The 18,835-nt window shown below is 33.0% G+C and overlaps 1 protein-coding gene across 4 annotated transcripts in view; it reads right to left on the bottom strand.

Moving 5' to 3' along the window:
- The window catches only part of DMD (dystrophin), a 1,141,085-nt gene that overhangs the window by 518,422 nt on the left and 603,828 nt on the right, over window positions 1-18,835 (bottom strand). The window lies entirely within an intron of this gene.

Raw genomic sequence — 18,835 nt, 5'->3', positions numbered from 1 at the left:
GTAAATACAATGCCATTCAAATTACAGACATTTAAGTCGATGACAAACTCCTGTCTTTTTTCTTTTTTCTTTTTTCACCCTTTCTTCCTTTCTTTCCTCTGTTTCCTTTCTGACTCAGTCACCAACATCAGCAACAAGACAGTGAAAGCAGCCACAGCATCTCCACATTTTCAGGAGCACAAAGTACTATCATGTTCTATTTGTGTCATAGCTGTGGCCAGTGTGACAGGCTGGAATATTACAAGGATAGGTCATCACTGAAAAGAGGTATTTTATTTCACAAAGAAAGAAAAAAAAATATTATAAAAAAGACAGCCCATACTTAGTAAGCCCTGTTTCTGTTCTCAGTCTAAATAACATATATTGATGACAGAGAATTTCATGCACAGCTTATGCAAACTACTTTTTAAACAATTTAAAATATCTATGCTTAGCAATAGTTAAAGCTACCAATTAAAAACACCCCTGAGACTTCTGATGATGTGTTTACACTTATTCAATATAGATTTCATATAGTACCATGACCATCAGTTTCTATATTTGGAATCTTTTCTGCCTCATTCTAATGAAATAAATATCTGCTACATTTTTTCATTTTCCCCAAAAATGGAAAATAAGTACACGAGATATTCTAGAAATTTATTAGCAAAGTCATCTAATTGTTTTGTGGTTTGTCTTTATTACTTGTCAATGCTTAGAATTGGGCTTGAGAAGATATATGTCTAGAAAACTAAATAAAATAATTGTGTATAGTGCTAATATCACGAAATTGAAGAAAAAATAGATAGCATCTCAACTGAATAAATTAATTGTTGGAGACTTGAACAGAAGTCATAATAAGGAGAGAACACTGCCACAGTTAGGCTAGATAATACAGTTGCAGATAATAGACAGTTTTATCCATCTTAGGAAGGCTGCAGAAGTATCACTGAGTGTCTTCAAGGTCAAACATAAACTTGATGTCGTATAGGTTATGCTGCTATGTCAGAAAGTGATACATCACAGTTATAAATTTATTAGTGTGAATAAAACCTTATGTGCTATTTGCATTTTGAAAGCAATATTGAAACATTAACTCCTAAATCCTCAAAATACCCTAGAAATCTTGTTAGGTGGAATAGATCATGGACTTACAATAAAAAGGAGGAAAGTAAATTCAAATTTATAGTGAAAAAAACCAAAACCAAACAACTATATAAAAACTGAGTTAGATTAAATATTTTCCATGTTTCTTGTGTATATGCAGTTCATAAGGATACAATGAAAAATTTCACTAGATCAAAACAGCAAAAGAAGAACTTGGATGGCTATATAAATTCCAAATACCTTGGGATCTGCTGTTACTGAAAATAACTTCACAGTCTTTTACATGTAGAATTAAAGACACCAATGAAGATCATAAAATTAAATTTGACTTACAATTCAGTTGAAGATGTCTGTTCTTTTAGATTAAAACACTGCTGTTTCCTACCTTTATGTCTTGGGCAGATATTTTGTAATGACAGCTAGTTAGGAATTTCATCCAATGAGGGTCAAGAGACATCCCAGAAGATATACTAGAAGTATGTATTATCATCTTCCCACCCCAGCTCCTCCAGTTTTAAAGGCACATCTATTTTCTCAATTCTGCCTCAGTTTCAGCAGTAGGGTAAGGCTAGTTATATGGTATCCAGATCAGCTTTACTCCAAATTTTCCCACAGTCCTACACCCTATAAAGTCAGACGTCAGTAGTGATCTACTAACTGTTTTAAACTATACAATAGAGGAATTTTTTTACAATGTAAAAAAAATGCTGGAAAAGAGAAAACTGGATCCATTTTCAAGAATTCAAAAACTTTTGCACCCTCCACAAGAGTGTGGAAAAGCTGATACAAACTTTCCTTTTACGCAGTGTTACCACCATTTATTAACTCTGCCCTAATTAGGTCAGAACTAGTGCCACGCTATCAAAACTATCAAGCCAAAAACTGCCAGGCAGTCATTTGGATCACATTGCTTACATTCACAATGTGCTTTTTGTTTAATTGCAACGTACTTTAAACCTTATTAAATTAATATTGTCAAAATCTGTTATTTATTTTTTATGATTGCACTACACAGTTATTAGATCTATCATTTAATACCCTTTTAGAAAGAAAACTATTAGCAACCCGAAGTCCATGTCAAGTATGTATCACACATAACCAAGTTTTCTTTGGTGTAAGTACGAAAGTGCCATGGGCTTGAGCATAAGGCAGAAGCATAAAGATCTCTGACCTTAATCCATGCAGTAAGCAAATCTTTTAGACATTCAAAACTTACAGAAGGTGTCAAACAGCAATTTTAACACATCTCCAGTCAGGAGGGAAACAGCTGTTTAAATTTGAGTATGTGTAAAAAAAGTGCATTCCTTAAACTGATTATCTTTATCTGATTTATTTATCTTTTTTATTTATTTGCTGAATTAATTATTTTATTCCTCATCAGAGCACCTCACAATAGATAAATATAACCAGGTTTATAAAATATAGTGTTTCTTCCAAAATAACAAGAAAGAAAGATAAAGCCTGTTTCTATTCTCAAGTTTGGTTTGGATGAAACACACAGAAGACAGACATGATTGTTGGGGACCTTTTCTTCTCAGAACTAAGTATTATAAAAAAGGATAGTATACATGGAATAAAACAGTTAAGTTGCTGTCACAGACTATAAAAATAAATACTATAAAAACACAGCATTAGAATTATAAAAATAAGAAAGAAGGAAAATTTAAAATACTTGCATTCTGCCTTGCTTCTTCATACTTGCCAGTGTTTATAGCTTATTCTTGAGTCTATTCAACCTAGAGTAAATACCTCCTGCAGAAAATTTATGAATCATTCATTTAAAACAACCAGAAATAACAAATTTTGTTTGTGGACCTCCTACCTAGAGTCTATGAGGAAAAATAGAAAATCCAGGTTTAGCCATTCAAGTTGAAGCTGCCTTCAACAAGCATAGACCTTTATAAACTAGGAACACCTGAAGAGACAAATTTCAATTAATTGCACCTAATAATTAGACTGAATTAGGCAAAATACTTATCATTCAATATCATAAGCGTGGTATGTAGGAAAACCCTGATCCTATGGAAGGATCTTTCTGATCTTCAGATAGGAAAACAGCAATTTCCATCTGACAGGATTAATTTGAGAAGAAATCCTGGACACAAACCCACTTGTAACCCTATTTTTACCATGTGATTCAAGTTCTTACATTCCACACCCCTTCTGCAGGTAGTACCAACTGAAGGATGCAGTTTTGTGCAGAACTGGAAAATCTCTCGCTCACTGGGAGAAGGTTGACTGTGGCCTATGCAACCATTGAAATAAAATAAAATAAAATAAAATAAAATAAAATAAAATAAAATAAAATAAAATAAAATAAAATAAAATAAAATAAAATAAAATAAAATAGAAAATTTCAAAATATAAAAAAAATTAAGAAAAGAAAAAGGAAAAAAACTTTATAGGAAAAATAAACCTAGACATTTCATATGATAATATTACTCTTATAGTGCAATGATACTGAAAAAAAAAAAAAAAAAAAAGACAAAAAGCAATAGTTTTCTCAGTAGTGCCAATTCCCTGAACAAACTCTTAAAACAATTTTCAGTTTTAATTGGAAGAGCAGGAAAGTGCACAAATAGACCTTTGTCATTCTGAGTTAGTTTGGCTGAGAAGTAAAAATAAAGTCCAAATTTATCCCTGGGGTTTTATATACATAATTGTTGAAAATGTGTTAGACTATGTTGCTTTTCACAGCCATAAAATTTGGCAAAGTGAGAATTTCACACTTGTATTCACTTTTGGTCACAATCAGGTTCTGTAAATGCTTTTCAAAAGTGGTAGTGATGCTTTGAAGTGGTAGTAATCATTCTTACTATCAAGTCTCCTGGCAACTGAGTATCTGTGCTTCCATTAAATCCAAGATGCTTCAGGAACTGTATTACACTTTTCTTGTTTTTGGCTCTCTAGATACCTAATGTTAAACACTGTCTGAAGTGAATAAGGGGATTTTCTTCTTTTTTATTTCCATTATGGTCAATAGTTTACTACTTCTGTCACTGCAGACCAGACCTATGGATCTGTAAGACAAAATTATAACAGCCAAGGCTGTGTAAAAAGAAAAAAAAGAGAAAGAAAAAAACATATCCATATATCTGTCAAATTTTAGAATTGATTGAAGATCATAGAATAGAAATACATGAAGACTAGTTTCTACCATCAATATTTTTGTCAAAGTCCTGCTTTGCTTAGCCCTGATTATTTGAAACTCCAGTGCAAGATATGGAGACACACTAACCAAAAATAATACATCCTTAATAGATGGCTGCTATGAAAATTGCAAAAGAGTTCCTGAATCTTTTGCAAAAAAACCCAAAAAATAGTGCATGACTTATTTTCTTCAAAACAAATAAGCTCCTTGATCCAAGACTGCAAAGTATCAGTCATGGTAGAAATAGGACTTTTCTGGAAGGAAGAAGGACAAGATGAAAAGCAAATCTGGGAATGGAAGTTACTGGAAGTTCACTTGAGAGGTGTTTTCTTATCACATCACTACCACATTTCAAAATCACCTGTTTGCCTTTCCATTTGGTCTTATTTACTTATGAAAGCCTATGGTTTAAAACTAGTTTTACGACTTTGCAGTATTACTGTATAACTACAAAATGTTTGTCAAAAAGATAAACAATAAATGCAATGTTCATAGATAAATGCCTCATTTTTATTTAGAAAAAAAATCAGAGTTCTTCATTTTATCTTACAAGCTTTTCTTGATTGACCATGTTTTTCTTACATGGAAAGAGACTATATTTGATAAACTGAGAATAATAATTATTTATTGAATACATGGATGAGTTGCAGTGACAGATGACAGTTCATATTTGACTTTTGGTGCCTCACTTCACACCACTTAAATACTTTGATGTCCAGTGGTAGGACACAGGACCAAATCTTTCAAAACTCCAGTCATCCAGTGTAGGACAGATTGTGGAGATCGGGTCACTAGATAATTTTCTGCTAGATAGAAATAGCATGTCTTGCCATCTCATTTATGAGTGCACATGCAGAAACCTTATAAAAGAAGGCTTGGGTAGAAGGTACATACAAAATAAAATAAGAGTGCTAAGAGGCCACATATATATACACACATACACATACATATATATATATGTATATATTTCCTGTACATACAATCATATCCACTCAGAAATATACTATGAAGTAGAACTCTAGGAATTAGAATGGTAAAGTAGACATCAACCAGCAACCAAACATGGAAACAAACAGTAGACATGCTGACACATTACAGCAGCTGCAAAGGACAGCCCAATACTTGTGATGGTTTTTGCAATTGTCCAGAGATTTTTCTCCTTGTAATATCTCAGTTAAACTAACATTTACTTCCACCTCTACTCCTTTGAGTTTTGCTACTGAATGCATTTAATTCCAAATAAAAATTGTCTTTCTTAGATTTTCCCAGTTATGGGAGATTATACTTGTTTATTTCTTGATCTGGACTAAAAGTTTCAGAGACTCCATTTTATTGCTATAAGGGAAAAAAAAATGCATTCTTCAATGCTTACTAAAAGGTGCATTGTCCTAACTTTCAGAAACCATCCAATCATGTGCATGCTGAAACACTTATTAACTGAAAATTGTAGGAAAGTTAGACATATGAACATATTTTTATACTTTAAGACATTATTTCCATATCATCATCATGTTTCTAAACTACCTTAGCCTTCATTTCTGGTCTTTTCCACAATCTTTTCTGCTTGGTTTGGTGCTGTGTGAGTTTGAGTCACATCTGAGTATGTTCCTTACCCATATTGTGTACATATTGCACAGGTGTTGCTTCCAAGAGAGTCTTGTAAAATTTCTTCAAAGAATGATTTATGCAAGGTGCTACATTCAGGAGTGAAAATTATACTACAGTATTGTTCTCCCAAGAGCCATAAACAGATCAGAGTCCAGTTTGTGTTATGGAAAAAGAACTATGAACCCCACTGGGACTTTTATTCACAATATGCTGGCTCTGAATTGGAGATCCACTTTCTATCATGTCCCATTGGATTAACAAAAATCTGTTTGTTTATGGAAGTTAATTTTAAACTTTTAGCAGAGAAAAGGATACTGGAGGTGTTGCCCAGCTTTCAATCAAGCTTGACCTTATTCCAGAAAAATTAAAGTGCATTGTAATGCAGTGTTTTCAAATCAGTTTTTCAAAAACCACAGATACTATTAAATATTTTTTTCTGTGTCCTAAGAATGTTAGGAAATACCCTTAAAAAACTAGGAATAATTTTATTCTGCACAGTCATCTGTAGACATAGGGAAAAGTATAAAATAAATTCTCATCTGTTCATACTTTTTCATGAGTGGCTTCAGCTTCAGATCTGCACTGGTAAAATCACTTAATTGCAAGAGAAAAGCAGTGAAGCCACTAGAAACTTAGTTCTTTCTCACTGACTTTATTTAAACAGAATTAGAGTCAAAAAATCGAACAAAATACCACTCACAATGTCACTCAATTTATTGGAGAGGCCATTGAGATTCTACCAATGGAAAAAAGAAAAAAATTGAGATAATATAAAACACAGTAAAGAATCTCTAAGATCTCTGTGGGTTTTTTTGACCTTTGGGCAAGACTTGAATAAAATGTTCTGGGGCTAGATTATAATTAAATTAGGACTTCTGTTGACTATAGACAACAGGTTAATAAGATAGGAGAAAATACTACAGATTTCCAGATTTTCCAAGATGTCTTCCTTTTGATTATGAAATCTGGACAATTTTTTATATACTTAATAAAATATAGCATCTGATTTCTGACTTACACTAGGACTGCAAGCATTAGAGGGCTGGAAATACGGAATGGAGAGGAACAGTTTCCCTCTTCTGACAGAAGGGCATTCTGAACAATACCGGTCATTGTTCTGAGTGACTTTGATGATAATGACACTATAATAGGAATAATGTTAGTTTAAATCATGGTTATAGCTGAAGAGGTGTTTTGGAAATAATTCCTTACAGAAAAGGAAAATTCTTGAGCTGTGTTACAACCTCATATTCATCCAAATACAGTATTTTATGCTGAAATATTCATGTTAGTTACTACTTGCTAAACCCTAATTGGTACTTGTCCTGACCTGTCATTCTTCAAAAATAGATATATTAGATGTATATATTCAGATATATACAGAGTGGAAATCACTGGTACATGTCCTCATGTCAGACAGCTGAGATCTGAATTTCTCACCGCTATAATGAAGGCTGTGAAAGACTGAATTTATTAGAATGCAAGGGTCACTTCCTTTGCCTTTGTTGCACAAAACATAAGACCTGTACTACACAGATCAATGGCAAGCAAAGGACTTAAAATTAAAGTTCTAATATTTTTTGAATTTTTTGGTTTGCTACTTCTTATAATTTCTTTAGGTTCTTTCCAATAAAAAGTACCTTAAATATGTAAGAAAACCTACTAGAAGCCAGAAAACAAAAGGATAGAAAAGTTTTAGAGATCTTAAAAAGTTCTTAAAAAAATAGATACTTAAATCCAAATATCTTAAGAACTATACAGTAACTGTGCAAATAAAACCCAGAAATCCATGTAATAATGGAACAATGACGGATTCAAGAGGAAATAACCACAAAAAAGTAAAAATAGTCAAAAGTGAGAACAGGCAAAATTTCAGATTCCTTACTTACACTTGAAACTTTATTTTAATGTTTTAAAATTGGGGAGTATTATTTTTAGAAATTTTTAGCAATTCAATGGCAGAATGGGGAAAAGAATTACTTAATCTACTGTTTTACTACTTCATCACTTGCTTAATGTGCCTAATTATGATGAAGCTATTATGGTATGACAGTCTAGTAATACTCAAAATAATTATCTAGCCCTGTTTATACAGTTTCTAAATCTGTACTGTCTTCATGAGATCAAGCATAGATAACATGATTAATTTCTGCCTTCATGATAAACTTTCACTGAGGTCAAGGGTGCTCAACAGATTTTAAGTCAATATAATATAATAGCTGCTGATATTAACTTCAAAAGTAATTGCATCCCACTTGAAGTACTACTGACAGAATAATGAAGCAAGAGACAATGTACCTGATAATGTACTAAACCAGCTTAATCAGAATTCTAAAATTCCAAACAATTTTGAATAACTCTTTTTCGCTACCACAGAAAATACTGTCAAGACCAAATGGTAAAATGGTCTATATTTTTGTTATTGTGAACAATTCTGTCAGGTCTACAATGCACAATAAGATAGGGTGCTGTAAGTTCTTATATAAAGCTCATTTTGATTTGAAATGTAACTTCAAAAAATTTTCATATGAAAATAGAAATTTCCTAATATGTTACATTTTAAGTGATGCTTTCTTTTCTGCATAAGTTATTACTCATCAGGAGCCTTCAATACAGCACAATTTTTTACCATATTCTGAGCCTTTATAAATGGAATTTAAAGCTATATTCTAAGCTTCTCCCTACATTATTTCATATTTGCATGCTGTTACTCTGTTTTTGGAGGAATGTGAACAATTTTAAAACATAAGTAAGAAATGTGGAATAATATTATTTGCATACATGTTTTTACAAATATTCTGATCATAAATGAACTTCAGAAAATCCCATTTGTATTATAACATGGTTCAAAATATATATATATTTACGGGATCATACTAATCATAACTTCACTTGCTGTCTTTCCATTAATTACAGAATTTAAACTCAGCTTATGCATTAAGACTAACTTTACTAAGTTTATCTTTTTCTTTTCTTTTCTCCTGCTGCCATATGCTCAGTATAATAATTTCTACTGCCAGAAAATGCATGCTTTTTTAAGATACCAATATAAGAGTCAAGTAGACTAGGATGCTGTTAAAAATTTGAAAATTATCCATACAGTCAGGATAATTGTATTTCATTAAAGTGATTTTTATTCCTAAATGTGTTATTCTTCCCCTCACTCTCTTACTGCAAATAATCCAGCCACAGAGGCAGGACAAAATATATTGCAATTCTTAATGTCTCTCTGTCAATTTACAATATGTATGTAATTTTTCCTAATTAGGAAGATCGGATTAAGAACAAAAGTTGTATTCAAAGATTGTGTTCTGAAAATGCACTTAGGTTACCCCAAGGGCTGTGTTTGAAAACATCATGTCCTTAAAATGCATTTAGTCTGTTGAGACCAGAAATAAATCAACTAGAAAAGAATAAAATAAATCTAGTCAAAGCATTAAGTATTACAACTAGATTATTTATATTAATGAAATAAAAGGAAAATATTTGTTCTTTAAAATAACTTATCTGGGGAAATGAGGGTACAGCAATGTTCCTATTTGTTACTTATTGTTGCAAATTCCATCTCAGTCCAGACTGATGGTTCAGTATCAAAATAGCTTTTTTAAATTAAAATTCTTAGTGTTCTTTGTTTCTCAAAACTGACATTGACAGGCATTTGTTTTGTTTGGCTTTTTAAACTAAACATTGCTTTCATGTTGACTGCTCTCTGGAGGTTTCAGGAAATCTTCTGGAGCCCAAGAGAAGTCAAAATCCCTAGGAAATCTAATTTTAAGTTGTACTTAGGGAAGAAAGTAAATCAGCCCTGCATTCCTAAAGAATTTGAAGACTAAGTCTCTAGTGACAGAGAACCATAGGTCTGTTAGTAAGCAAAGAGAAAATGAAGCAGCGCACACACCAGTACAACTGGAAGTACAATCCACCTCTAGGAATAAAGAATGCAAACTCTGCTCAAAGCCTTGAGCATTCCTATAATGGAAAAAAAAAAATAATACCAACAAACCATCAAAAAAACACCCTGCAACAATTCTGAAAAAATATGTGAAAGCAAGAGAATTGTGGACAGAAGAAAGTGGTAAAGAATCAGCTATGCCTGTAGTTTTCATTGTGATACAGACAAGGAGATAGTAAAATTCTTTGAAGGCATATAAAAAAATAGGAAATTTATGATTCCTCTGTGTTTTTCTCAAATATAGCTGTTACCTAAATTCTGTAACTACAGTAGAAGGTTTTGTAAAAGATAGAGAAAGTCAGGAGTGTCAAATCATCTGCAAAATATTGAAAAATGTGTTCATTTCTTTATAAACGTAATTAAACAGTGACTATGAATATGTGAAAAAAAAACCTCAAAACCAAAACCAAACTGACCAACCAACCAAAAAACCCCAACATGGTAAACTTTAATTACAGTTTTAGCTTTATCATTGAAAAATAAATTGGAATTCTATAACAGAAAAATGCAGTAACCAAGATGTGGCACCAGCAGCATTTCAAATATAAATGAAGTACAAATATCCATGAAAACTCATTACCTTTCAGTTTAATAAGAAAAAAATATCTATTAGAATTAAATATTCAACATATGTCATAGAACTGTCTACTAGACTTTGGGTATTCTAGAGAAACAGAAAACATACTGTGATGGTGCCTTTCTCCTCCATCCCCAGGCCTGCTCTGCCACGTCAGGTGCACCTGAAAGGCTTTTTTACCAAAATTGTTGAGCAATGAAACCCTTGACCAGACCAGCCTGCAGGGTGAAGCATCCCTGACAATACTAGGGGGTCTTGCACAATACTGGTGGGAACAGCACTGAATGCAACAGGAACATCAGCTGCCCGATCGAGGTGGGGAACCACCAGCCATCCCCTGACAGCCTTGAGGTATTTCCTACCTCAATCAGCCCACATGGAATGGTACCACTTTTGCTGGAGTTCTAGAAGACATTTCCAAATGTTTTGTAAATCCCAGTAATTAGTGATTTGAGGATGGAAATTTTGCAGATGACTAAAGCCAATCATCTCATGTCCATGTGAACAGTAGTCCTGAGTGAGTCCCTTTGAGATCTCCTTGACCACTGTGGGCTGCAGCACCTTTGGGTGGGATGTCTCTTGGAGCCCCCAAACCTTCCCGTTTGCAACACTCAGAAAACCATCCCTGATGATGGCTGACAACCCCTCATGCACCTCTACTCCTCAACGTGCAACCCATGCCTGTTCAGGGATGTTAAGGGATTTGACCTGAGTATTTCACTGAAATTGAGGGGAATTACTGTTATACATAGAGATACAGCTGTACACCTCTCTTGATGTGCAGGCGTGTGAATTGATTTTGGTATGAATGTTGTCATCGTGAATCTGTAATTAGGTCATTGCCTAATTTAATTGTAATTAGGTCATTCCCTCTATTTGATACTTGCTGATTAATAATTTAGGATTTTCATATGGTTAAATTTTCCAATGTTCCAAAAGCACGATGTACTGCAGCAAAAAAATCAAGTCACCAGAATTAATTGTTAGATGGCTTTTCTATTAGCACCTTGAAAACAAAACATGCACTCTTGGGGTCATTCCATTTCTTTCCATTAAAAAAAAAAAAAAAACCAAACTAAGATAATAACTTTATCAGCCTAATTTCATTGATGTCTATTTTGCCTTGCTAATGGCAAGATTACAGAATCATCAGCCTTGTGTAACAGAACCACTGCTGAAGGTATTGCAACTCAAAAAGAGGCAATGAAGTAGGATAATGATAGTAAATTTAGAAAATACTGGAACAGGCCTTATTTGAGTATCACAAGGATGCTCCCAGGAGCATGAGTTCCTCTGACTCTCTAAATCCTGTAACACTCAGAAGTTGAGTGACACATAATATTGTGAAACTGAGAAATATTTGCCATTCTAATATATTGTATAGTAATTGTATATTGAAGAAGCTGTTCAGAATATGTTATCTTTCATTTCTTCTTTCCCTTCTAGCACTTTTGACAGGACTATCCCTTATGTATTCCAAGGGTTTGTTGTCTGTATTAAAATAAAAAAACAAAACAAGTCTCAAGAAGCCATTTTGAAATCAGCAAAATTCTGTGATACGTACATTTAAAATTTAATATAGTCAGAAGATGACTACAACAGTCTATTACACTCTTGTTCCAATCAATGCATTAACTGGAATTTGCTGCACTCCACAATATAATACATACCCTTCAAACATTCAATGAAAATTGAAGCTTGTAAACAGTCTCATTATGTGGGGAAAAAGAACATATTTATATCTCCTTTTAACTAGAATCAGGGAAGAATTATTGCTTGAATTTAGAAGATATTCATCAGATGCAAAATACTTAGACCCATAAAATAAAAGTTTGGGTTTATTTCTATAATGGTCTTAATTCCATTGTGAAAAGTCAAACAGATTTTAAAGATTTTAAAAGCTGTGTGGTTGATAAAGGTTTGGGCTTTTTTTCACCCATCAAAAACCTTCATTTTGAATGAGAAGCTACAGCGTATCTGTACTGTGTTTATTTTTAGAAGACAGAAATACAATATTTGCTGTCTGCTGAAGTATAATAGAAAAAAAAGATTGAGATCAAAATATGTCTCTCATAAATATCTAATCTTGTCTTGAATGTCTGTCATAATCTTCACTAAAAAAATTTCACCTTTTTTTTTCCCAGTTTTTAATTTGAGAAAGAAAATTAATTGCATACACAACTTGATGTGAGCAACAATGTGAGAACAAATTTCTTCCAGGAGCTTTACATAGCACAGAAGAAAGAAATAGCCTTTCTCTAAAATATTTTCTTACAAGTGAGTGTTGGTAATGAAATATTTGATAACTCTTTAACACAATGTGTCAAATAGTTTTAAAGAAAGTACTTTTTGGAAAACAATTGCTCCAGTTTTCTAGATTTTTTAATTTCATATGATTGAGATCTCTGAATTTTTGTAATCGTTTTGACAGTGTAAGGGAGATGCTGATCCTTTGTTGTCTGCTCTGCATAAACTCTAGGGTTTTCATAATGCAGATATTTATAATGCAGAGTGGTTCTTTTAAAACATCTCACTTTTTGAAGCAACTTAACTTTAACCTACAGTCTTGTCCAGCCTGATTACTACAGGGCTTTACTTTATGGTTTAGATGGCAATGAAAATCTGTATGTGATGGACAGAGTTTGCAAAACCTGTTGGGATTAAAGGCTCTAAATAAGATTATTAAAACTATTCATGAAAAGTGCCCCATCAAGACCTAGTTGTACTAATTTATAGAATTAATATATATAGAAAGTTATTCCCCAAGAGTGTTACCTTTCCCTGATGGTTTTAATGTGAACATTTTTAATGGCCAGGCTGAGCAGTCATTCTGAGACAGGGCCCAAGTCTCAGAAGTTATCTCTTCACATCTATGCACCAACACCCACAGATTTAATCATATGCCCTAGTGATCTCTGATGCAATTCAAGATGTACTTTTGGAAGACTTAAGGAAGCAAACCAGATAATTTTTTTTGGGAGGCAAAAGAGCCAATATCTGCTGCCTTCCAAATATGCATTCATTGAGTCACTCATTTCCCAAAACTTCCAAGACATAGATTAACTACTCTATTTATACCATGACAAGAGCATTAATAAATTTAACTGTGAAGTGTATTATCTGTACATGTCACTGCTCAGAAATGTACAGATTAGACCTGACACCAAGATAAATTCATTAATATGAAAATAAAAATTGCATCCTCTGTTTCCTTTATTTTTCATATATACAGACAAAAAGTGCTTGTGAAATAGGTATAGACCTCAATGTCTTTCCCACATCCCCATGTGCTAGCAATCATTTGAACTGGTGAGGATAAATTCCCCCAAAGTGAGGCAGTTACAGTCAGGTACCAAAAAGTTTGACTGTTCCAGACCAAGAGCATTGTTTTCTCCAAGCCAGAGAAAGAAACACACATTTATTCATTCTACTCATGAATAAAAATTATGCCACTCTACATCTGTGTGCTAGTAGCTATTTCAAAAATTTTCATAATGAAATGTTTGAAAAATGCATTCTAATTAATTACTTACAAGATTTAATTCAATTTTTAGAGTAAACAATGCCATGATTTACAATGAAATTTAAATATAAGCCACAAATTGTCACCTAATGGTGCAAGAGTAGGCAAAATTACATAAGCAACTTTAAATTTATTATTTCCCATAACCTTCAGACATGTTAATGTCCTAGTACCAGTGACAATAAATTAATTAGAAGCTTTTAATAGGATACTGTAAATTAGGCATTGTGTGCACTAAAGAAGAATTAAATAACAGATTTATTTGTGAAGAAATACATCTTACAGCTTGAAATAATAACATATTTTTACTACAAATTTGGAATAAACTATTTTGGTATTTCATCACTTCTGTTAGTAGAAGTAACAATGGTGAGGAGTCTTTCATCAGTAAAAGAAAGGGTAAGGGTTTATATTCATATACAGAAATTAACTTGTAGAGATGACAGTATTGTTTAATATTTTGTTTAGCATAAGGAAGAAGCAGTAACTGTTTTACTAGGAATTAAGTGAAAATGAAGTCTTTCCATTGCTGATAGAACCTCAGTCAAGAAAGGCTCTTCAAGCTATTTTTAAGATGAGCTCAAAACACAGAAAGAAGTGTTTTGCTTAGTTTGGGCCCAGGTGTCACATGCAGGGCTCATGTATGTTACTTTAAACATATTACTGAGACCTTACAATCTATACAAAAGACTGAAATCCCTGGGATGTCTCTGAGTCTTTTCTTTCTTAGGGGCAGCAGCATTCTGCACTCAGAGGTGTTTGAGAAGGGGGCGATACTCAGTAGAAAGAAAACAGATCTTCTCTGAATAAATGATCCAGTCAATATGTAAGTAAGAGCTGACAGCAGTCATGGATGCTGGCAATCATGTTTACACCATTTTTGAACCTAGTTCAGGATATTTAGTCAAAGTACTATTTTTTACTGTGTAAAATTGTAAGGGAAACATTAAAAAAAATGAAACGAAATAAAGCCTAGAGAATCTCTTTTTAACATAATAGTAAGGGATTGTGTGCTTTTTTGTATTTATAAAATATTAGGCAATAATACATTCCTGTCAGAAATATATCCTTCCAGACACGGCCTTGCAATATGAAAGACATTTTTATATATACCTTGATTGCTCTAATTAAATATTCTTCTCAAACAGTGCTAAATTGGTTTCTCACTTATTCCAAATTCTGTATTTTCTCTCTCTTACACAATCACTAAGCAGTGATGGAAATCTCTTCAACCAGAGTATTTTGATACAGTTCTACAAGTTTTCTGACAGTATAATCACCAAAAAACACAAGTCAAAATTGAAGAAGATGGAACAAAATTCAACTGTTTGAATCCAAACTGAAATAAAGAGAATCAGAAATTAGTGGAATAACCTTTATCACTCAGTAAAGCAGGAAATAAATGCAAAAATACGAAATATAAAATATGAAAGCAAACATAATTATATATATAAAAGTATTTTTTCAATATTTTTATTTGGGAGTTAAACAGCAAATTATCCACCTACTTGCCACTGTGCTTTCATGGTAGAAAATATATGGCCTTGAGCACTGAAACACTTTTTTCTCTTCTCTACTCTGATTGCATTTGTGCTCTATTCCAGAAAGAACTGTTTAAATTTGGTGGTTATTAAATCATCAACATCCATATAATCCAATTTAGATATAAAAGAGAGAAATTATTAGCATGACCATGACTTTCAGCACTGAAGCCTGGATTCTTGATATCTTCTTACTTTAAACATCTACAAGGCAAAAATGTGATGTTCCTGACAGTATGGTGCAGCAGAAACGAGGTCTGGAGAAGGCTTGAGTCACTCACAAGCCTTTTGCAGGCAGGGATGAGCAGTCTAAAATGTAAATACTGGACAGTTCAATGTATGAACAGTTTGAGATCTGTAATTTGCAGAGCGATTTCCACAACTAGGGTATCCTCAGAAGTCTGAGTATAAATAATAAGACACATCCTCCACTATTTAAGGTCTTCTGAGACCTTAAAAAATAGACATACCCTTGATATTTATGGCATTAAATGAAAACAAATACTTGAGAAATCATTAATGATATGAGAATATTTTTGAATCTATGAAATTATGAAAAATAAAGCACTCGTCACTGACCAGTCACAATAAATGAACATCATGAATACAATGAAATTTCTTCAAAATTAAGACCCAGAAATGAATAATTTTGCTATTGAAACTGCACCACTCAAAATAATAAAATGAAGTTAAACTTGCAACCCACAATTAGATACTAAATATAGACCACTGAGCAAATCTTAAAACCAATGCAAAGAACAGATATTCAGAATGTTCTATATTTTTTAAAATAAAAATACTATTTTATATTCTCAAGTAATGATTCAGGGATGTAACTTCACAGCCCAGTTCTGAAACTGTTATAGAATTCCTCTTTTTGTAGCTTTTTTAGCATGTACCTACATGAACAATCCCCCTCAAACCCCAATTCTAATCCTTGCTTGCTTATTTGCTGTATATTAACCTAACATTAGTTTCCAGTATAATATGGTCTTTTTTCTGGTTTGTTTTTGGTTTTTTTTCCTCATGTGGAATGGAATGTAGATTGGGGCTGCAAGGCAGATCACAAGAAAATGAAATAACAAAGCTTAGACAGATGACTGAAAATTCTGTTCCAACATTTATCCATGGTATGATGTAGCCACAAAATGCAGCACCTGAGCTACCTTGTCGATGCTACAGATGGTACTTCAGTTTGGGTATAGTGTGCTATTTTGAGAACTCGTGTTCCAGAAAAAGAAATAAGCACAGGAAGTAAGAGACAAGTTGTCTGGCTACCATGTGAAAGCAGATTAGAAAACTGTGGCTTTAGTGAACTGAACATGGCCTGATAGGGAAAATGACTGCAGCCTAGGAGAACAGAAGGCGATAAACATCAAGGAGCAGATAAAACTGAACTACAACTCAGTCCTGGCACCAAAATAAATAAACTAAGTACAAATGCAGGCAGCTGAAGAAGTTACAGTCACCATGCATTAAGGAGTAGAGTCAGAAGGACCTCTCTGTCACAATGAGAGAATAAAAAAACCTTAATTACTTTAAAGACAGAGTTCAATACATTTCAAAGGGATTACATGATGTGCTATACATGAAACATCCTTTATAATATTGTATCACCTAATCACAAAATATGTCAGTCACAATTTCTTAAAAACTGAAATGTGGTATTTCTTTCAGCACCATAAGTTCTGATCTCTGAAAGTCTAGAGAAAAATTCATAATAAGAATATTTAGGAGTTCATGACCTGAAGTGAAACTATTCTTGGATTTCATTCACATTATTTATAATACATAATGTTGCCATTATGCTGCAAAAAGGAACACACCTCCCCTCCCCAAATACACCTGGTAAATGTAATTACATTTTAACCTCTATTATCATAATCATCTAATCATACTGTTGACTATTTCATTTTATATAAGCATTTGACTCTATGTATTTATCGAATATTAATGAACACATTAATTTTTACTTTTCCAAAGTAGTCCTACTCAGAAATAATATTACACATCTGAAGGTTTTGTATATTTTTTTTCTGTAACAGTTCCTTCTCGAGTACCAGACTATTCACTTGCTTGTAAAGCATTTTCAAACAAACCCTGTTAATTCTGAATATGGTTCACTAAGCAGCATGATCTCATTAATAAAACAAGTTGCTACTCTAGTAAATCAGAACGCTCAGCTGTTTTAACTGTTTCCCTAATGGAAATTCTAATGATCTCTTCAGTCAGCCTCACAGAAGCCTAACACTTTTGAAACAAAACCCAGCAAAATAAAGAAGCAATGAAAATAATGGAAACAGTGCAACTTCAGACTTAGCATTCTGTCACAAATAAATGTTAACTAACATTGGATCTGCATTCTTGAGGTTAATTGGAATATTTTTGCACCACTTGAATTTTCATTAGAGAGTTACTTTTGTCTGTTGTACTGAACTAGACAAAATTTTTGAGTGACAAATTTGTGACTTCATGGGATTTCTAGCACAAGAGAGAAGGAAAGAAAGAAAAAGCCTGATTGATGGCAAAAAGAATACTCTGCAGACATATATTCAAAATGTTCTCATATGTTGCATAAGAAAATTATAAATGGGTAACAAGTGAGAAGGAGGCTAGGTCAAAGGGAAAACTTAACAAGAAGCAGTCTTTTGCACCAAAATAAAGGTTCTGCATAACAAGACATCATCTCAGGGTCTTAGGGTGTGATGTTCAGTTTGGGATGAACCTCTTTCTTAATGATGATAGGAAAATAATGCTTCTAATCTGCTGAGACTGAAATGTGCTACACACCCAGTGCATTTGTAACATCTACAATACATCATACCCTCCTCTGGGCACTCTCAAAAATCAACTTCCTTCAAGGGAAAATGCTGAGTTAGCAAGGGGTTAGAAAAAATGAGACAAACACTTTTTTTTTCTTTCATGGATCCATTTTCTTTTCATAAACCTCATTTGAAGCTGCTCAAGGATCCAAGAATAGTGCCAAGAAAGGTGCACAGGCAAAGCAAAGAAGAATGGGTAAGGGTTTGTAACACCTCTGTATCTACCTAGATACATTAATACATATATTTTTCAAACAGAGAAAGGGAGTTGAAGTTTCAGAGAAAAGGAGTTGAAGTTTCAGAGAACATGCACATAAGCTCTACTACTTTTTACGTATGCAACAAAAAGCACCTTTAATTCCTTGATGACATTCTGTTTTGTAAGTCAGATCTTAGAAACCTTTCTTCAGTATTCAAAGCGTTGAAAGTAATGTGCAGAAAAAAAATAAATTTGCTATTTAAGCTACTACAGCTTAGTGTAGTATCATTAGACTAAGATACAGTTGTATCTTTTGTTTCATATTTGCACCACACAATTTTGTTTCCTTTTCAGTCTTACAGTCAAGAAATAACAG

Source organism: Poecile atricapillus, chromosome 1 (genome assembly GCF_030490865.1).
Source record: "Poecile atricapillus isolate bPoeAtr1 chromosome 1, bPoeAtr1.hap1, whole genome shotgun sequence".
Classification (NCBI taxonomy): Eukaryota; Metazoa; Chordata; class Aves; order Passeriformes; family Paridae; genus Poecile; species Poecile atricapillus.
Note: the sequence above shows the minus strand (reverse complement) of the source record. Positions and strands in the feature narration are given on the sequence as shown.